This window comes from Patagioenas fasciata, chromosome 1 (genome assembly GCF_037038585.1).
Source record: "Patagioenas fasciata isolate bPatFas1 chromosome 1, bPatFas1.hap1, whole genome shotgun sequence".
NCBI classification, from domain to species: Eukaryota; Metazoa; Chordata; class Aves; order Columbiformes; family Columbidae; genus Patagioenas; species Patagioenas fasciata.
Window position 1 is genome coordinate 69482418 of NC_092520.1, and position 15846 is coordinate 69498263.

Consider the following 15846-nt stretch of genomic DNA (forward strand, 5'->3'; position numbering starts at 1 on the left):
TCCACCTGCTGGTAACACTCTTCCTACTGCAGCCTGGGATGCTGTTGGCTGCCTTTGCTGTGAAGGAACGTTGCTAGCAGATGGGAAACTTGGTGTCCATCAGGACCCTCAGGGCCTTGTCTGCCAAGTGGCTTTCCAGACAATTGATACTCTTTGCTTCTACTGGTGCGTGGAGTCTCACAGCATCACAGTATCACAGTATGTTTGGGATTGGAAGGGACCTCGAAAGATCATCTAGTCCAATCCCCCTGCTGGAGCAGGAACACGTAGCTGAGGTTGCACAGGAATGTGTCCAGGCGGGCTTTGAATGTCTCCAGAGTAGGAGACTCCACAACCTCCCTGGGTAGCCTGTTCCAGTGCTCTGTTACCCTCACTGAGAAGAAGTTCTTTCTCAAATTTAAGTGGAACCTCTTGTGTTCCAGCTTGATCCCATTGCCCCTTGTCCTATCATTGTTTGCCACTGAGAAGAGCCTGACTCCATCCTCGTGGCACTCACCCTTTATATATTTATAAACATTAATAAGGTCACCCCTCAGTCTCCTCTTCTCCAAACTAAAGAGCCCCAGCTCCCTCAGCCTTTCTTCATAAGGGAGGTGCTCCACTCCCTTAATCATCTTTGTTGCCCTATGCTGGACCCTCTCCAGCAGTTCCCTGTCCTTCTTGAACTGAGGGGCCCAGAACTGGACACAGTATTCCAGATGGGGTCTCACCAGGGCGGAGTAGAGGGGAAGGAGGACCTCTCTTGATCTACTGACCACCCCCCTTGTAATACACCCAAGGATGCCATTGGCCTTCCTGGCCACAAGGGAACAGTGCTGGCTCATGGTCATCCTGTTGTCCACCAGGACCCCCAGGTCCCTTTCCCCTACACTGCTCTCTAATAGGTCATTCCCCAACCTATACTGGAACCTGGGGTTGTTCCTGCCCAGATGCAGGACTCTACACTTTCCCTTGTTAAATTCCATCAGGTTATCCCCCGCCCGACTCTCCAGCCTGTCCAGGTCCCGCTGGATGGCAGCACAGCCTTCTGGCGTGTCAGCCACTCCTCCCAGCTTAGTGTCATCAGCAAACTTGCTGATAGTACACTCAATTCCCTCGTCTAAATCGTTAATGAATATATTGAATAATATTGGCCCCAGTACTGACCCCTGAGGCACTCCACTAGATACTGGCCTCCAACTGGACTCCGCACCATTGACCACCACTCTCTGGCTTCTCTCTTTAAGCCAGTTTGCAACCCACCTCACTACTCTATTGTCTAGACCACACCTCCTCAATTTAGCTGTGAGGATGCTGTGAGAGACTGTGTCAAAGGCTTTACTGAAGTCAAGGTAGACCACATCCACCGCTCTGCCATCATCCATCCACCTTGTTACATTCTCATAAAAGGCTATGAGGTTGGTCAAGCATGACTTACCCTTGGTAAAGCCATGCTGACTGCCCCTAATAACCCTCTTATCCCTGATATGCCTTGAGATGACACCAAGGATAAGCTGTTCCATTACTTTCCCAGGGACAGAGGTGAGGCTGACCGGTCTATAATTACCCGGGTCCTTCTTCTTGCCCTTTTTGAAGACTGGAGTGACATTTGCTTTCCTCCAATCCTCGGGCACCTCTCCCGTTTCCCAAGACTTGGCAAAAATGATGGAGAGCGGTCTAGCAATGACTTCAGCCAGCTCCCTCAGCACCCGCGGATGCATCCCATCTGGACCCATGGATTTATGGATGTCCAGACTATTTAATTGCTCCCTAACCCAGTCCTCATCGACTAAAGCAAACTCCTCCATTAACCTGGCTTCATCCGGGGTCTCAGGGGTACAGGGTTCCCCAGGACAGCCTCCAGCAGAGTAGACAGAGACAAAGAAGGCATTCAGCAATTCTGCCTTCTCTGTGTCTTCTGCCACCAGGGCACCCACCCCATTCATCAGTGGGCCTACATTGCCTCTGGTATTAGTTTTATCTGCTATGTATTTGAAAAAGTTCTTCTTGCTGTCCTTGACCCCTCTCGCCAGCTGTAATTCTAAGGAGGCCTTGGCTACCCTAGCTGCCTTCCTACATCCTCTAACAGCAGCCTTATATTCCTCCCAAGTGGCCAGTCCCTGCTTCCATGACCTGTAAACTCGCCTCTTCTGCTCGCTTGAGTCTCGCTCAAGTCTTCCCAAGCCAGGGCCATGGAAGTAAAAAAAATGATATCTAGTGTTGCAGGGAGCCACCTTGCTGGGTAGAAGTTCTGCATCATTCACCTGCCTTACACATTTCCGTCATCAGCCCCACAGACCACAGAAAAACTGGCTCTGCAAGCTTCTTCCTCTTCCCATCACCTACAATTTTTCTCCATCCTCTTTTTTGCCTGCCTTATATTCTTCACCCACATTTTTTTTCACCATTGAAACCCTTTCAGTTAAAATAATAGAAATGCATACTTACATTTAAACCATTGTGTTTTGCAGTCAACATGCATATAAAGCTGATTTGGGTGGGAAAGTTTATACATTTTATGCTTCGTTTTACGTTTGGGCTGCTTTGGAAGGATTTCTTCACAACTGTGAGACGACAAAGTTAAGACGGGATTCAGGTACCTTAGCACAGGCATCTGAAGTCACTTGAGAAGTCTAAGATACGTAAGACATCTTTAAGGGCCTGACAGATTCATATGGTAAAGGCAGCTAAAGACTGCTGTGATAGAGCACAGCCACTGGACAGTGGCATAGAAGCAACCAAATGTTATCCCTACCTATTTAAAAAAAAAAAAAAAAAGGAAAAAAAAAGGTAGTGCAAGGGGAAAAGGGAAAGATAAGGGGAAAATGGAGAGACATGGGGAAAGAACAAAAGTGAAAGGGGAAAGGCCAAGCATGAAGGCAAAGGGGAAAACTCTCTTGATGATTCTGAGTGTGACCTGCAAGCCTTGGAGTCAACTGTCTTAAAGTTCAGTGTCTCTGAGCTGTGCACAAAGCTCATAAATATCTTTCTATATTGCAGTCTTAAGTCCACAAGAAAGGGCTTGCCCCTTCCCTGAGAAAGTATTTGGTTATATTGCTTGGGAGTTTCACTCCTGAGTATTCCTTTTCAGTTCTGTGCACAGAATGCAAACAGAATGCTCTTAGGAATGGGAGATGCCTGCCCTGATTAATTCTTCTGAGCTTTTCTTTTTTCTTTGCCCCTGAGGAATTGGCTATTTTTAATGACTTTTATGATAAATAAAACTGTCTGAAGACCTACTTGGGTCTTCAAACTAGTTATCAACAAAGTCACCTAGCCTTTTCCCCAGTGTCTAAGCTAATGGCAAAGACCCAACACTTGATCTTTCTCCCCAAGCTGAGGTTTGTCTAGCAGGGTTTAGAGTCATGTCAAGGTCGTAAAAAATCCCAAAGAGGTACTTTCTTGCTGTACTAACTATGGAAACACATACTCTCCTGGAAGCCTGTCTGTCCATCTCATACTCTCCACAGAGCTCTTGTGCAGAATCTTCCGCTTTCCCCCCAGCTGTTTCCCAGCTGCAGGCAAATGACCTGATACACTTTTAAAGAAATATTGAATATATATCCTCACAGCTGGGCACTGAGCTGCTAGGAGCAACACATGTTGACCCCTACACCTTTAACAGTCTCCATGGTGCTAGATGTAAGTTCATGCTCCTAAGAGGCCCACCACTTCACGCAGCACATCCTAGACTATGCAGGACCTCAGGCAGGCAGAGAGGTGTTTGAGATCCTGCAAGAAGACCAGAGTGCCAGAAGGGCACTGTTATTAATAGTCTAGAGGCAGAGAAAAGAAGAAGGCAGCAACAGCTTGTGGCACTGGGAGGGAGAAGCAGTATTGATGAGCAATATTTCCCTCTGTTCCTGTGCCCTCTCACACAGAATCACAGAATCACACAGAATCAACTAGGTTGGAAAAGACCTCAGAGATCATCAAGTCCAACCCTTGGTCCAACTTCAGTCCATTTACTAGATCATGGCACTTAGTGCCATGTCCAATCTCAGTTTAAAAACCTCCAGGGACGGTGAGTCCACCACCTCCCTGGGCAGGCCATTCCAATGCCTGACCACTCTCTCTGTAAAGAATTTCTTTCTAATATCCAGCCCAAATTTCCCCAGGCAGAGTTTAAGTCCATGCCCCCTTGTCCTATTGCTAACTGCCTGGGAGAAGAGATCAATCCCCACCTGGCTATAACTTCCCTTCAGGTAGTTACAGAGAGCGATGAGGTCACCTCTAAGCCTCCTCTTCTCTAGACTAAACAACCCCAGCTCCCTCAGCCTCTCCCCATAGGTCTTGTGTTCAAAGCCTCTCCCCACTATCATGTGTGTATTTCCATTCCGCCTTCCTGGGAGAGGCAGGGAGAACAAAAGATACATTGAAGAATAGGCAAAGGCATCTAGGCGTGCCTTAGTGATATTGTAATATCATAAGAAACCTAAAAAGACACATGGCAGTTAATGAACAACAAAACATATGAGATATGGATTGGAAGATATAAGTTTAACTACATAAGGACACAGCATGGTGTAAGATCAATTTTTTTTATTAAAATGTCATACAATTCTAGTGCTTTTCCTACTAGTTGGTAACACATTTCACAAAAATACAGGATTGATAACATCCTGCAGGAGGCTGCAGCTGGGGAGCCGCTGAGCCCAGACATGTTGGTACCGCATTCTAGATTAATAAAGCAAATAAAATTATATTTGCTTTGTAATTTATTTCTGCCTCCTCTCATCATCTGTGTGTGTATGAACAAACCTCAAGTTTGCTTTCCATGGATGACATCTAAAAAAAGGACTCAATTCACTTTTTTTTTTTCCTTTGAATTGTAAAGTGCAATGTATATAATTCTATCTTAACATGGATTTATATATTTGTGCTGATGGTATATATTCATTGTTTTCCACAGACCATCTTAATACCTTATAATTGAGGAATGCACAGTAAAGGTTACTAGTAGGGGCCACTCTCTTATTTTAAAATGCTTCATAAGTATCTGCACACCATATTGCTGTGTTACAGTGGGTCAGATCCTGATACTGTCACTAGACAAACCATTCCTGCTCTTCATGAGTGCTTCTGGGTACTCCAGTCCAAGCTGTAGAATGTGATGCTACTAAGCCAGAACAAGGGGTCAAGAATCTGAGCCTCATCAGAATGGGAGTAGCTTTTTTTCCCAGTGGCTTAGACTACTGAAGACCTAAGGCTGCACCACAGGTAAATATTTGACAACTGAATATTTGACAAGCATCCTTTATTTTGAGCTGGTATGTCAATAATGGGTAAACAGAACATCCTGGGCAACTCTTGCTAAAAACATACTAAAATAGTTTTGCAAGTTGCTGGAAAACAGGCTACACTTACATCAGAGTCGAGAATAGAAGAACCTTTTACAAGACTTCAAATAATCTCAAACTAATTAGCTTTTAACATCCTCTCTGCTACAATCCTGGTCTTTATTATCTGTTCTGCTTGCCATTCCTGAGTCTGCCTAATGTCTTCTGTAGAACAACTATGCATTTTGTCCAGGCATTTGTCATTTCTTGAAACATATAAAAGAGAGCACTTGGATTCAACTAACAGACCATCTAAATGCTGCTCTGCATGGGGAGTGATATATGCTGACAAGGAGTAGAAGTCAAATTTTCTTTATATGCTTCTTTATGGTGAGCCAACCTACTTAAAGCAAGCTCCTTCTCAAAGCAGCATATTGATTAGAGCTGACGGGCCGAAAAGACCTTTGGGAGACAACAGAATATGGCTTGAGTCAAAGAGTAACACTAAAGCTGGCAGCAGCAACATTAAGAGTCAGTAAAACCTGAGAGAGTTTGTCTCACGCTGAAATTTATTGCACCCATTTGGACAGCCATTACGGTAGTTAGCAATTTTATCTGCACAAGTTCATCTGTATTTGGACTCCGGGAGCTTAGCGAGAGGTCTTGCAAGGCAGAACCATAGCCAGGGCCCTGCTGACGGAGGCAAAAGACTGCCGGGCTGAAGCAAGGTACAGCCATGTCTGAAAATCACAAAAGGCTGTCCACAACATGACTTATGTTGACAGTAACTCTGAAAAAAGGTGATGGTAGGCCAGTGCAGACAAGGATTTTCTTAATCTGTACTGCGATGGTTGTCTTCTGCGGCTTGATGAAGCTGTCACTCACAAGTCAAAATCGCCATTTTCTTGGCTAGAAATGTATCTATACTTCATGATTTAGGAAATGAGAGAAGAAAAGCAACACCCAGGCTAATTTCCAGACACGTGGTATCAAATTATACTGAGGAGACATTCTGAGGATGGTAGATTGATGCCACTCTACAGAACTCTTCGCATTGCTCCTTTGCCTAACCGAGTTTCTGAAACTAACATGACTGATGTTCCATATCATCAATAATGATCTGTTCCAGTGCTTTTTTGTTTTGCCTTTATCTTCACAACATCTCTCCCAGTGGGTTGTCACCTTTCCCACCAAAGACCAAGCCACTGGAATCGCCTTCACAATGTTAGTGGAGGATCTATTCCTGAGATGAGTAGTGCTGGTATCATTGAATCTGACAGGGGATCAGCTTTTAGTAGTTCTCTATTAAAACAGTGGAGTACTGAGCTGAGAGTAGATATAGATCTTCATATTGTATCCCACCTCCAGTCTTTAGGACACATGGAGAGAGTTGACTGAACCCTGAAAGGGAAATCATGAAGAAGAGTCTGAACTAAACCCTCCATGCTTCCCGTACAGATTACAAGGCACATAGTGTTGGACATACCAGGCATACTGTTTAAGCAGTCCTTACTATCCTAGATTCCCAAGGGAGGTAGGAATCTCCAGACAGCATTTTTGAGTGCTGAAGTGAGGCAGTAGTTAGGCCTCCTTGTAAATTAAGGACAGAAAAACTGTGTGCATACCAACTTGCTATCCTCAACCCCACTGGCCAGCTATATCAAGATCTGCCCAAGAGGGTCCTATTCCCCCATGATTTAACTCAGCTGCATTCTTTTTTAGTCTTTTTAAGCCCTGCACAATAGGTGGACTCCTGACTATTGAGTCACATAACTTATTTGTTCACAAAGTCAGAAAATTGGCTTGATTGAAGTCTTCAGGTGACCATCCAGCTGACCTTTAAAAAGTCCTTACTCCTTGTCACTGTTTACACTCTGTATTTCCATTCACTCCTCATTAAATTAGAGCCTTTCTTCCTATTTTCATTGATTTCAGGTGTAACTTCCTATTTTTTTATTTTGCCAAAGCACAGGGATCTCTGCTCCTACTGTCATATGTGACATCAAGATTTTGTGAAAAAGGGGCCTCTATGAAGCTCTTCCTCTCTCTTGAAGGTTCAGAAGTCATTCTTCAGATAGTAGGATTCAGCATCTTGGGTGCTTCCCTGTGACCAAAAGAACTTGTGCAGAGCTTCATGGCATCTTTACTTTCACATTAACCCACTCTAATGAGACCTTCTGACAGTTGAGCCCTGAGCTCCTATTCTGTATCTGACTTACCAGGCAATCCAACAAAATGCAGTCATGTTTTTAACACATTTTAATGGGAAGTGGAACAGAGCTCATCTCTAGTGGTATTTACCTTCTTCAGTGAAGCTGAATAATTTGATCTGCCTTGGGCAAATGAACTCATGTCCTCTGGAGACCACTGACTATTGTATGCAGCGACTCCTGATGCTGCCAGGTAAGGAACTTCCTCAAAGTGAGAAAGGGAGACAGGTAGAAAAGGGAAAGATTGGAAAGTAGCAGTGTCCAGAAGAACACACTTGATTATTACAAGGAGTCAATGAGTGCCAGAAAGACATCCAAAGCTTCGGTATTATTTGATACGGAAAAACTATGCCTGACCGCAGTCTCAGCCACTAGTACCATATATGTACAAGTGCTCAAAGGAGTCCTTTTTCCTTCTTGTAAAGTCTGTCTAGGTTTCTTACCCCTTCCCTGGGCCTTTTGGAATGAAAAAAAGATCTGATGTGAGGGCTAGATTCCTAGAGGAGAAGAGGAAAGGGTATACCTCCTGAGAGAGTCCTTTGAGTAGTGTTGCTTCTGGCGTATGGTTGTCACTTTTAGCCATCATGAAGGAGAACCTTCACATATCAAGGTCATCAAAGGTCAAAAAAAGCATGTGTTCTACATTCACTTTCAGACATGTAATTCAAAGACTGTCAGATTTCAACCCAGAGGCAGAAGCTGGTCTCGACCAGACAACAGAGGGAATCTCAAATAGAAAGTTCCTAACATGAACAAACTGATGAAGAAAAGAGAGAAAAATAAAACTTCTGAGGTACATATGAAGGAAAACACGCCAAAGACATTGCCTTTGGTCTCAGGGGGAAATCAGAAGTGATGTTGTCTGACTGAATCTTCTCAACAACTTCATCCATTTAGCATTCATTTCTGCCCTCCCTTCTCCCCACAAAAGTCTCTGTAGAAATGGTTTCCTGATTTCTCACTGGAGACAGGAGAGTGGCTGTTCACAGGTTATTCTCAAAGCTGTTCATCATTCTCCAGGCCATTGGCCAAGGGCAGGTTCCAAGGATAGTGTAGGACACATAGGCTGTGCCTGTCACTTTTCCTTTTTAAGTCACTGTACTTCGAGCCATTAAGAGACTAATTATACTACCAAGGTAAAAGGACTCTATCCCTCCTCTTTTAGTAAAGGGTTAACTTTTCTGGACCGGGGAGTCTCCCTTCTCATATTCAGCTGATGCAAGGTCAACGACAAACACACCAAGAAAGTCAGAGTTGCTTTATTTTTCTTGCAAGCAGGTAAAATAAAACACTGCTGATGCTCCATTTATCTGGAGCGACAAGCAAACACTTGGCAGCGGTGGAAAGCATACACTGGGATCTGGCACCAGGCTTCTCACACAGCTGTCAGCCCACTGACGGATCACTTCATCCCCACGCTAATGCTGCTCCAGGTCTATTGGACCCTTTCATCTCAGATATCCCGGTACACACTCCTTCTGACAGAGCTATTTATACAGAGATGTCACTATTAATTGTTATGTAGCGTTGTATTTTGGGAGGGTTTTTTCAGCCAAGATTTTTTTTTTCAGTGGTTTTCCCTTTCCTACCATATTCCTTCAAGATGGGAGCTGTGATTCTGCTGCTTCCAGTATCAGCCAGTCCTTAAGAGATACCCTGTTGTCAGACTGAATTTTCTTGAGGGTTTTTTGTATGCGTGTGTGTCTGAGCTTCATAGCTTGTTTTTCTAAACAGCCTTTCCTATCAAATTGCTTTTCTTTGGTGACTATTCTGGCAATTAAGCTGCAATCACACAGGGAACACCTGACTCTCTGAAGAGACACAATTTACCTTAGGTTTGCATTATAAGATGATACTTGTAGTCTTGTCAGCACAAACTACTTAAGCAACTCCCAAGGACAGTGTTAAAATACAGGTGGAGTCTATGAACTCTGTTCTTGGCAGCTGTGCTTTATTAGTTGTGCTGTGCAAAGGTGGTGCGGCTAAGGTAATGCAGTGTTTTCACAGAAGCATTATATATTGTGACAAGCCAAACAACCTCCAGGACTCTCACTCATCATGACTCACATTTCATACCTCATCTATTATAGATATGAAAACATTTCTCTGTTTCCTAAAGATATTAATAGACTCCTGGGAAATCGTTTACCTGGAGAAAGGGAAGTGCCCAGCCTCATTTTTTTTTGCGTTCCAGCTCGAAGAGCCGATCGTGGCAGGGCTAGCTGCTTTTTTTTGTTAGTGAACAATAGTTTTTCACAATGGGTAACTGTAAAGAACTCAAGCAGTTAATTGGTTTCATGCTCTCAGTTAGCAAAGGTACAAAAACATAAATTTGTGTCACTTCCACCCTGTGTTTGGAACAAGGATATCCAAGTGCTTTTTGAAGAACAATGAAGGACATCTCCTAACACACTGATGGTAGGCAAGTTCAGTCATCCCCGTTTATGACGGTGATTGAAGCCCTGGAAGGACTGGCTGATCTGGTGATTCAGACTTGACATGGCAGAGGTGAGACTAGAGCAGAGACTCCTTACACTCATATTTGTACTTTAAGTACAGAACCAGCCTTCATATTTTAAACCATGGAGGTTATCTGGCTGTCCTCGGACGGGTGCATATTCTAGAGTTTGTGGTATCATCTCCCTTTTCTCAGCATGATTTTGACCTGAAACAAATGGACGGCATCCACATTCATTCTGTAGGCTGTCCTTATGGTGCTGTTTCTTGGCATTCTAGAGTTGCCTCAGAAAATATCCCCATATGTTCTGTTACAACACTGGGACAGCCTGATCTGCAAGTCCAGGCTAGACCCTAGTGGTAAGCATGCTTCAGATGTCTCTGCTGAAACAGAATTTGAAAAATACACAGGGACAGCAGCAAGAAGTGGGCATTTCTGTTGCTTCTGTGATTCATTCACAATTATCGACACAGGAATTCCCTGCTGTGTGCATGGGAGATATGCAACATCTTCAGTGCCAAGTAGCAAAGATAATTATACAGATCTTGGCACAATGTTCTCAGTTTGTGCTTTGAGGAAGCACTGTGTGGAATTGCTTCTCACAACAAAAGGATAAAGGGTTTTCCGTAGAAGACCTTTGCTGGGTTTTAGCTTGGCTTCAAGGGAAGAAGGAAGTGGTGTTTCAGATACTTTAATCTGGAGGAAAAATACGGACTCTGCCAACAGAGCTTCTTTAAGCCATGGAATATGTTTTCATCACTGAGTTTGAAATATCATTTCAGAGTCTTGGTCAGATTTACTGTTGGATTTAAATCAATGTGTCCTAATTCAAGTCAGTGGAGCTATGACAGTTTATACCAGCCATGGGACTGGTGTCTGTTTCAGAGTATTGTTTTCCCACAATTGGCCTTGATCTTCCAGACAGTGATAGATGTTCTGGGTATTTCAAATACTGCAAGCATTCATACAGCCTTTCCTAGGATTTTCTCCAACATTTGTGGCATCTACAAATTCAGATCACCTTCTCCGTGTTTACCTCTCATTGTTGACAATGTGATTCCTAATTGTGTCAATTTTTATTCAGGTCAGCTCTTCACACTAATTGTTGCATTCTTCTTTCATATGGGGAGCCTGAACCACTTGGTAGTTGCACAGTGCTTGGTAGATGGTACCGTAGGCTGAGATTTAGAAGAAAAATAGTTTAGATGATCACAGCTATGAACATGACACTGGCTAAATATTGTCCCATCTTCAGACACAAAAACAAATATAGCAGATAGTGTCTGATAGTGTAACTGAGCTTTTTGATAAGAAGGCTCTGGATACAATTCTTGCAAAGTGAAATTACACAGACTGACTGGTTTCCAAAATATGAAGCATGAGCATTTGCCTAGCCTTTGTTGTGGCTGGAAAAGTATTTCAGAGACTCACTCTGATATGTTTTCTTGGCACAGCCTTTTCTTCAAGGCCTCATCCTCCCTTGCCTTGCATTCTTGGTAATCATTCCTACCTGTGTAAAGTGGTATAAAGTGCCTTCATCTTGTAACACACGAAAGAATTGGGATCACAAAGTCTTCAAGATAGGAGGGATTTTTCTCTTTTGAATCCGTTTATTACTGTCACCAAATACTTGAAGCTCGGTAATAAACTGCATCCGTCTTGTACCTTGTTCAGGCATCAATGTTGTCTGCCTATGAAATGCTGAGGCTGAACTCCTGCAATGCAGCGAATGCTCACCTGCCCAGGAACTTCTCATGGCCAGCGCTGAACACCATGATTTATTATCATGGAAAGTCACGCAGCTCTAAGCAGCAGCTTAATATGAAGCGTAGAGTAGGACCCAGATCCAGTGTGATTAACCTCAAGAGGTCTCCTGATGGCCACTGAGGCAATCTGATTTGGGAATCTCTCTGCACTGACTGAAGAGAAAATGCCTGCACTTTGCCTCACGTATGTTTAAACCACCTCGGTGTTGTACAAAGGCTGGCCATGACCATGCAGTCTGATGGAGCTAATATCTGGTCCCACCACAACTAACGTCTCGGGCTCCTCCAAGGAGTCAGGTAACTCCACCTTTCAACCTGCCTCACAACTTAGTTTGAGCAGAGAAGAAATATTCATCTCCCCAAATTGCTGTGTTTCTGAACCAGGACATCTGAGAAAAATTAAGGCTGCAAGGTTGTTTCCTGCAGTTGTGCAGGAAAATAAGCTGTTGGAGACTTGAATGGTGTTTAGGTGCCCAAGTCCCATGAAACCAGGGTGATGGGAGATATCTGATCAGAAACTTTGGATGGTGTGTTGGTTTTTAAGTGATCTCATTACTGAATTTCTGGCAACTTTACAAGGCATTTACTCTCTCTTAAGTCAGAGAGTGCATGTTCTGATCAAGGGCTTTAAAGAAAAGTGGTTCTTACCCAAATTGTTGTTTAATTGCTTAAAATAAAAATATCATTTCTATGATGTAGTAATTAATTCTAGGGCATAAGCCAGTAGCAAAACATGCACAAATGTTATGTGCCACAGTCATTAAAATGTAAATCGGTCTTTTATTTTGACTGCATGATCTTGCTTACGTACTTTAGAAAGATCAGTCCAAAATGGAAGTCACCAATTTAAAATAATGGTCATTTTTTAATAAGAATGCATGAAGAAACATGTAGCTGTTTTCACTCTGGCCACTATAATAGCATGAGGACCCTTACAAGAATATGCTATATTTAAAACGGAAAAAGTAGAAGTGGCACAGGAGACTTCAACAGTATCAGCATAAAATGGAAAATATTGTAATGTTGTTAATTTTTTGTAGTATATTGGCTACCATTAGAGCAGCAAACATAGATTTCCAGATGTTTGTGAAGAGTCCAACAGTTGTATTTTATATCTATAGCTGTAGTAACAATTCCTATTCAGCAGCCTAGAAAAATATTTCATGTCACAATAGGAAAGACATATTACTGTGGGTTTTTTTTCTCCCTCATCCCCTGTTTAGCAATTCTGAATACTTCAGTCGATGCCAAACAAAAATGATGGTTTAAAAATTAAGACCACAGTCACTAGGGGCAGGACATAAATGTGCAGATGTTTTGTGATGTTGAAGAACTTTTCAGGCAACAGTCACAATGATGTGGAGAGGATTGGAAATCCATCAGAGTCGGACACTGTCAAAAGCATTCCCCAAGCTACACTGTCAGAAAAGGCAGTTACCTTTTCATATTCCCTTAAGAAAAAAAAAAAAAAAAAAAGAAGGAAAAAAAATCAAAACCAGAAAACCTACACACAATAGCCTTCCTATAGCTCTCACTATTTTATTAGCAAGGGATTGACTGTAATCTGTTAATATAAGTGAGCAACTTATTTCTATAATTTACTGGGCAATAAGTGGAAAACTGTATTGTCCCAAAGCAGTTAACAAAACATCAATTTTCCTTCTCTGGGAAGGGAAATTTTTACAAACTTCAAGCTGTTCCTATTTCAGGCACCTCTGTGCCCTAATGCTGTTATAGAAGTGAGTGCCCAAAAATCTTGTGTTTACCACACCTACCTGAATAGACAAAGAGACATCATGAATAACAGCAAAAATAGCAGAGGGCGGGTTTCTTAAAAGCACTAGTCATAATTGGTATACTTAATGCCCATGCGTGATGACAGACCGCTAAACCTCCCAAGAGCTGACAGGCACTTCTGCAAACACGCGTGTAGCACTGAGCCATCCTGCTGGAGTATAGAATTATAGAATCATAGAATAGTCTGCTTTGGAAAGGACCTTCAAAGGTCACCTACTCCAGCCCCCCTGCAATGAGCAGGGACATCTTCAACTAGATCAGGTTGCTCAGAGCCCTGTCCAGCCTGGCCTGGAATGTCTCCAGGGATGGGGCATCTACCACCTCTCTGGGCAACCTGGGCCAGTGTCTCACCACCCCCATTGTAAAAAATTTCTTCTTCATGTCTAGCCTGAATCTCCCCTTTTTTAGTTTAAAACCATTACCCCTTGTCCTGTCGTAACATAGCATGAGCTTTTACTGTTGCCTCTCTCTACTGCTTGATGGTTACAAGGATGGAAATACAGGTCAAATATACATGGATGTCAGCTCCTCCCTCTCCTGTTTGTTTTATTTAATTGGTAAGGTGAGATCACAGGTGAGGTTTCCTGCACCATCTGGCCCTGCTGTGCCTTGCAAGGTGCAGAAGGCTCTCCAACAGTGGCACAGTTCCTCAAGCAACCAGAGGCTCTCTGGAGCAAGAAAGCCATGGGCAGCTGTGCTGCTTCCTAGCAAAAGGCAAGGGGGATGCTATAAATAAAAGCAATGTGGTGGGAGTACTGGCTTGTGCAAGACAGGTGGTCCAGTGGGGAAAGGTTGGCATATGTTAGGGGAGGCAGCCATGGGGAATCGTGGATTTGAAACTGCATCTCTCATGGCCTGGCCTCTTTTCAAAGCCCCAGAAATTGCCTGTCCTATGTGGCTTCTGTCAGGTGTCAGGTACCAGTTTTCAGGAATGAAATGCACTATTAGCAGGTAAAGACAATTCACTGGGTGCAACATAGCAGAACTGTAATTAATTATTAGATATTATTTCTCACAAAATGCATCTCCGAGATCATGTTGCATTAGCCACAGTATTGGACTGATGGAGCATAAACAAGGATAATGATAAACACTGGTGAATGGAGTTGGGAAGAGATAGTTATTAGGGTGCCAGTCTGTTTCGTGTGGGGTTTATTTAACAGTCTCATTAATGATCTGGAAAAGGAAGTGAATAGCCATTTAATTAAGTTTGCATTTGATACTAAATTAGAAGTTGCTGCAGACAGCTCTGAGGGCAGAGAAATAAATCAAAAGGAGCTAGAAGCATGTGTGGTAAAGAAGAAAATGAGATCTAGTATGAAGAAAAAAAAAAGAGCAAGCTAATCTCTCTGGAAGAAAATAATCTAAAATGTAGCTATCAGTGGAGGAATTCTAGAGAAAGCAGGGTTGAAAGAGATGTAGGAGTGTTAATGGGCTATATATTCCATCACAACTCGGGTATATGTTTACAGAAGAAACGCATTGAGGAGCAGGAACATAATAGCCCTTCATTGTAGGGCTCTAGTGAGAACCCATCTGTAATACTGCACTCTGTTTCAGGCATCCTGTTATCAGAGAGATATAGACAAATTGGAATGAGTTCAGAAAAGAGCCATAAAAATGATCCCATATCCCTGGAGATAATGACTTATGAAGAAAGATCAGAAGAAGTAGAAGTGTAAGGTCTTGTCTGAAAGATGACTGAAGTAGGGCAGGAAAACAGTCTGCAAATACGTGAAAGCAAAAAGGGAGGAGGATAATTTATCATAGTAACTATTAGTAATAGGATGAAATAATAAGTAACAACAATAAATTTTAAAAGGGCAACTTTAGGTTGAATGTAGGGAGAAATTTCTGACAGTGGAATTTGGGTTAGTTTGCAGAGAAGTTTCCCAGGGGTAAAAGTAAAAGCTGCATTCAAGTCATTTAAAATCAAATTGGACAACTCACTAGAAAATGCACCCTGCTATAGGGAACAATCTTCCATTGCCTGGGGAATAAGCTGGATGACTTAATAGGACATTTCGCACTCAAGTCTTTATGACTGTGATATTTTTAATATGCATGGTCAACTATTTCAGGAAAGTATACATTTCTTCTGCTGTCAGGCCTGATAATACAAACACTTGCATGCAAACATAACTTTTGAGATGGCAAGTAGCTCCGCTGACAGCACGGCACTGCTGACATGCAAAAACACAAGCCTGAGCTTTTCAAGTTTTTGCAGGATCAGAGTCTTAGATCTTGCAGTTGTCCATATCAGGGTGGTATATACAGGTAACCACATAATTTATGGGTAGGTGAAAAAGTGTGCAGAACAAAAGATCGGGGTTGAAAGCTCCAGTGAGGATATATTA

At 42.8% G+C, this 15846-nt stretch overlaps 1 protein-coding gene across 2 annotated transcripts in view; it reads left to right on the plus strand.

Moving 5' to 3' along the window:
- The window catches only part of AFF3 (ALF transcription elongation factor 3), a 333175-nt gene that overhangs the window by 266580 nt on the left and 50749 nt on the right, over nt 1-15846 (plus strand). The window lies entirely within an intron of this gene.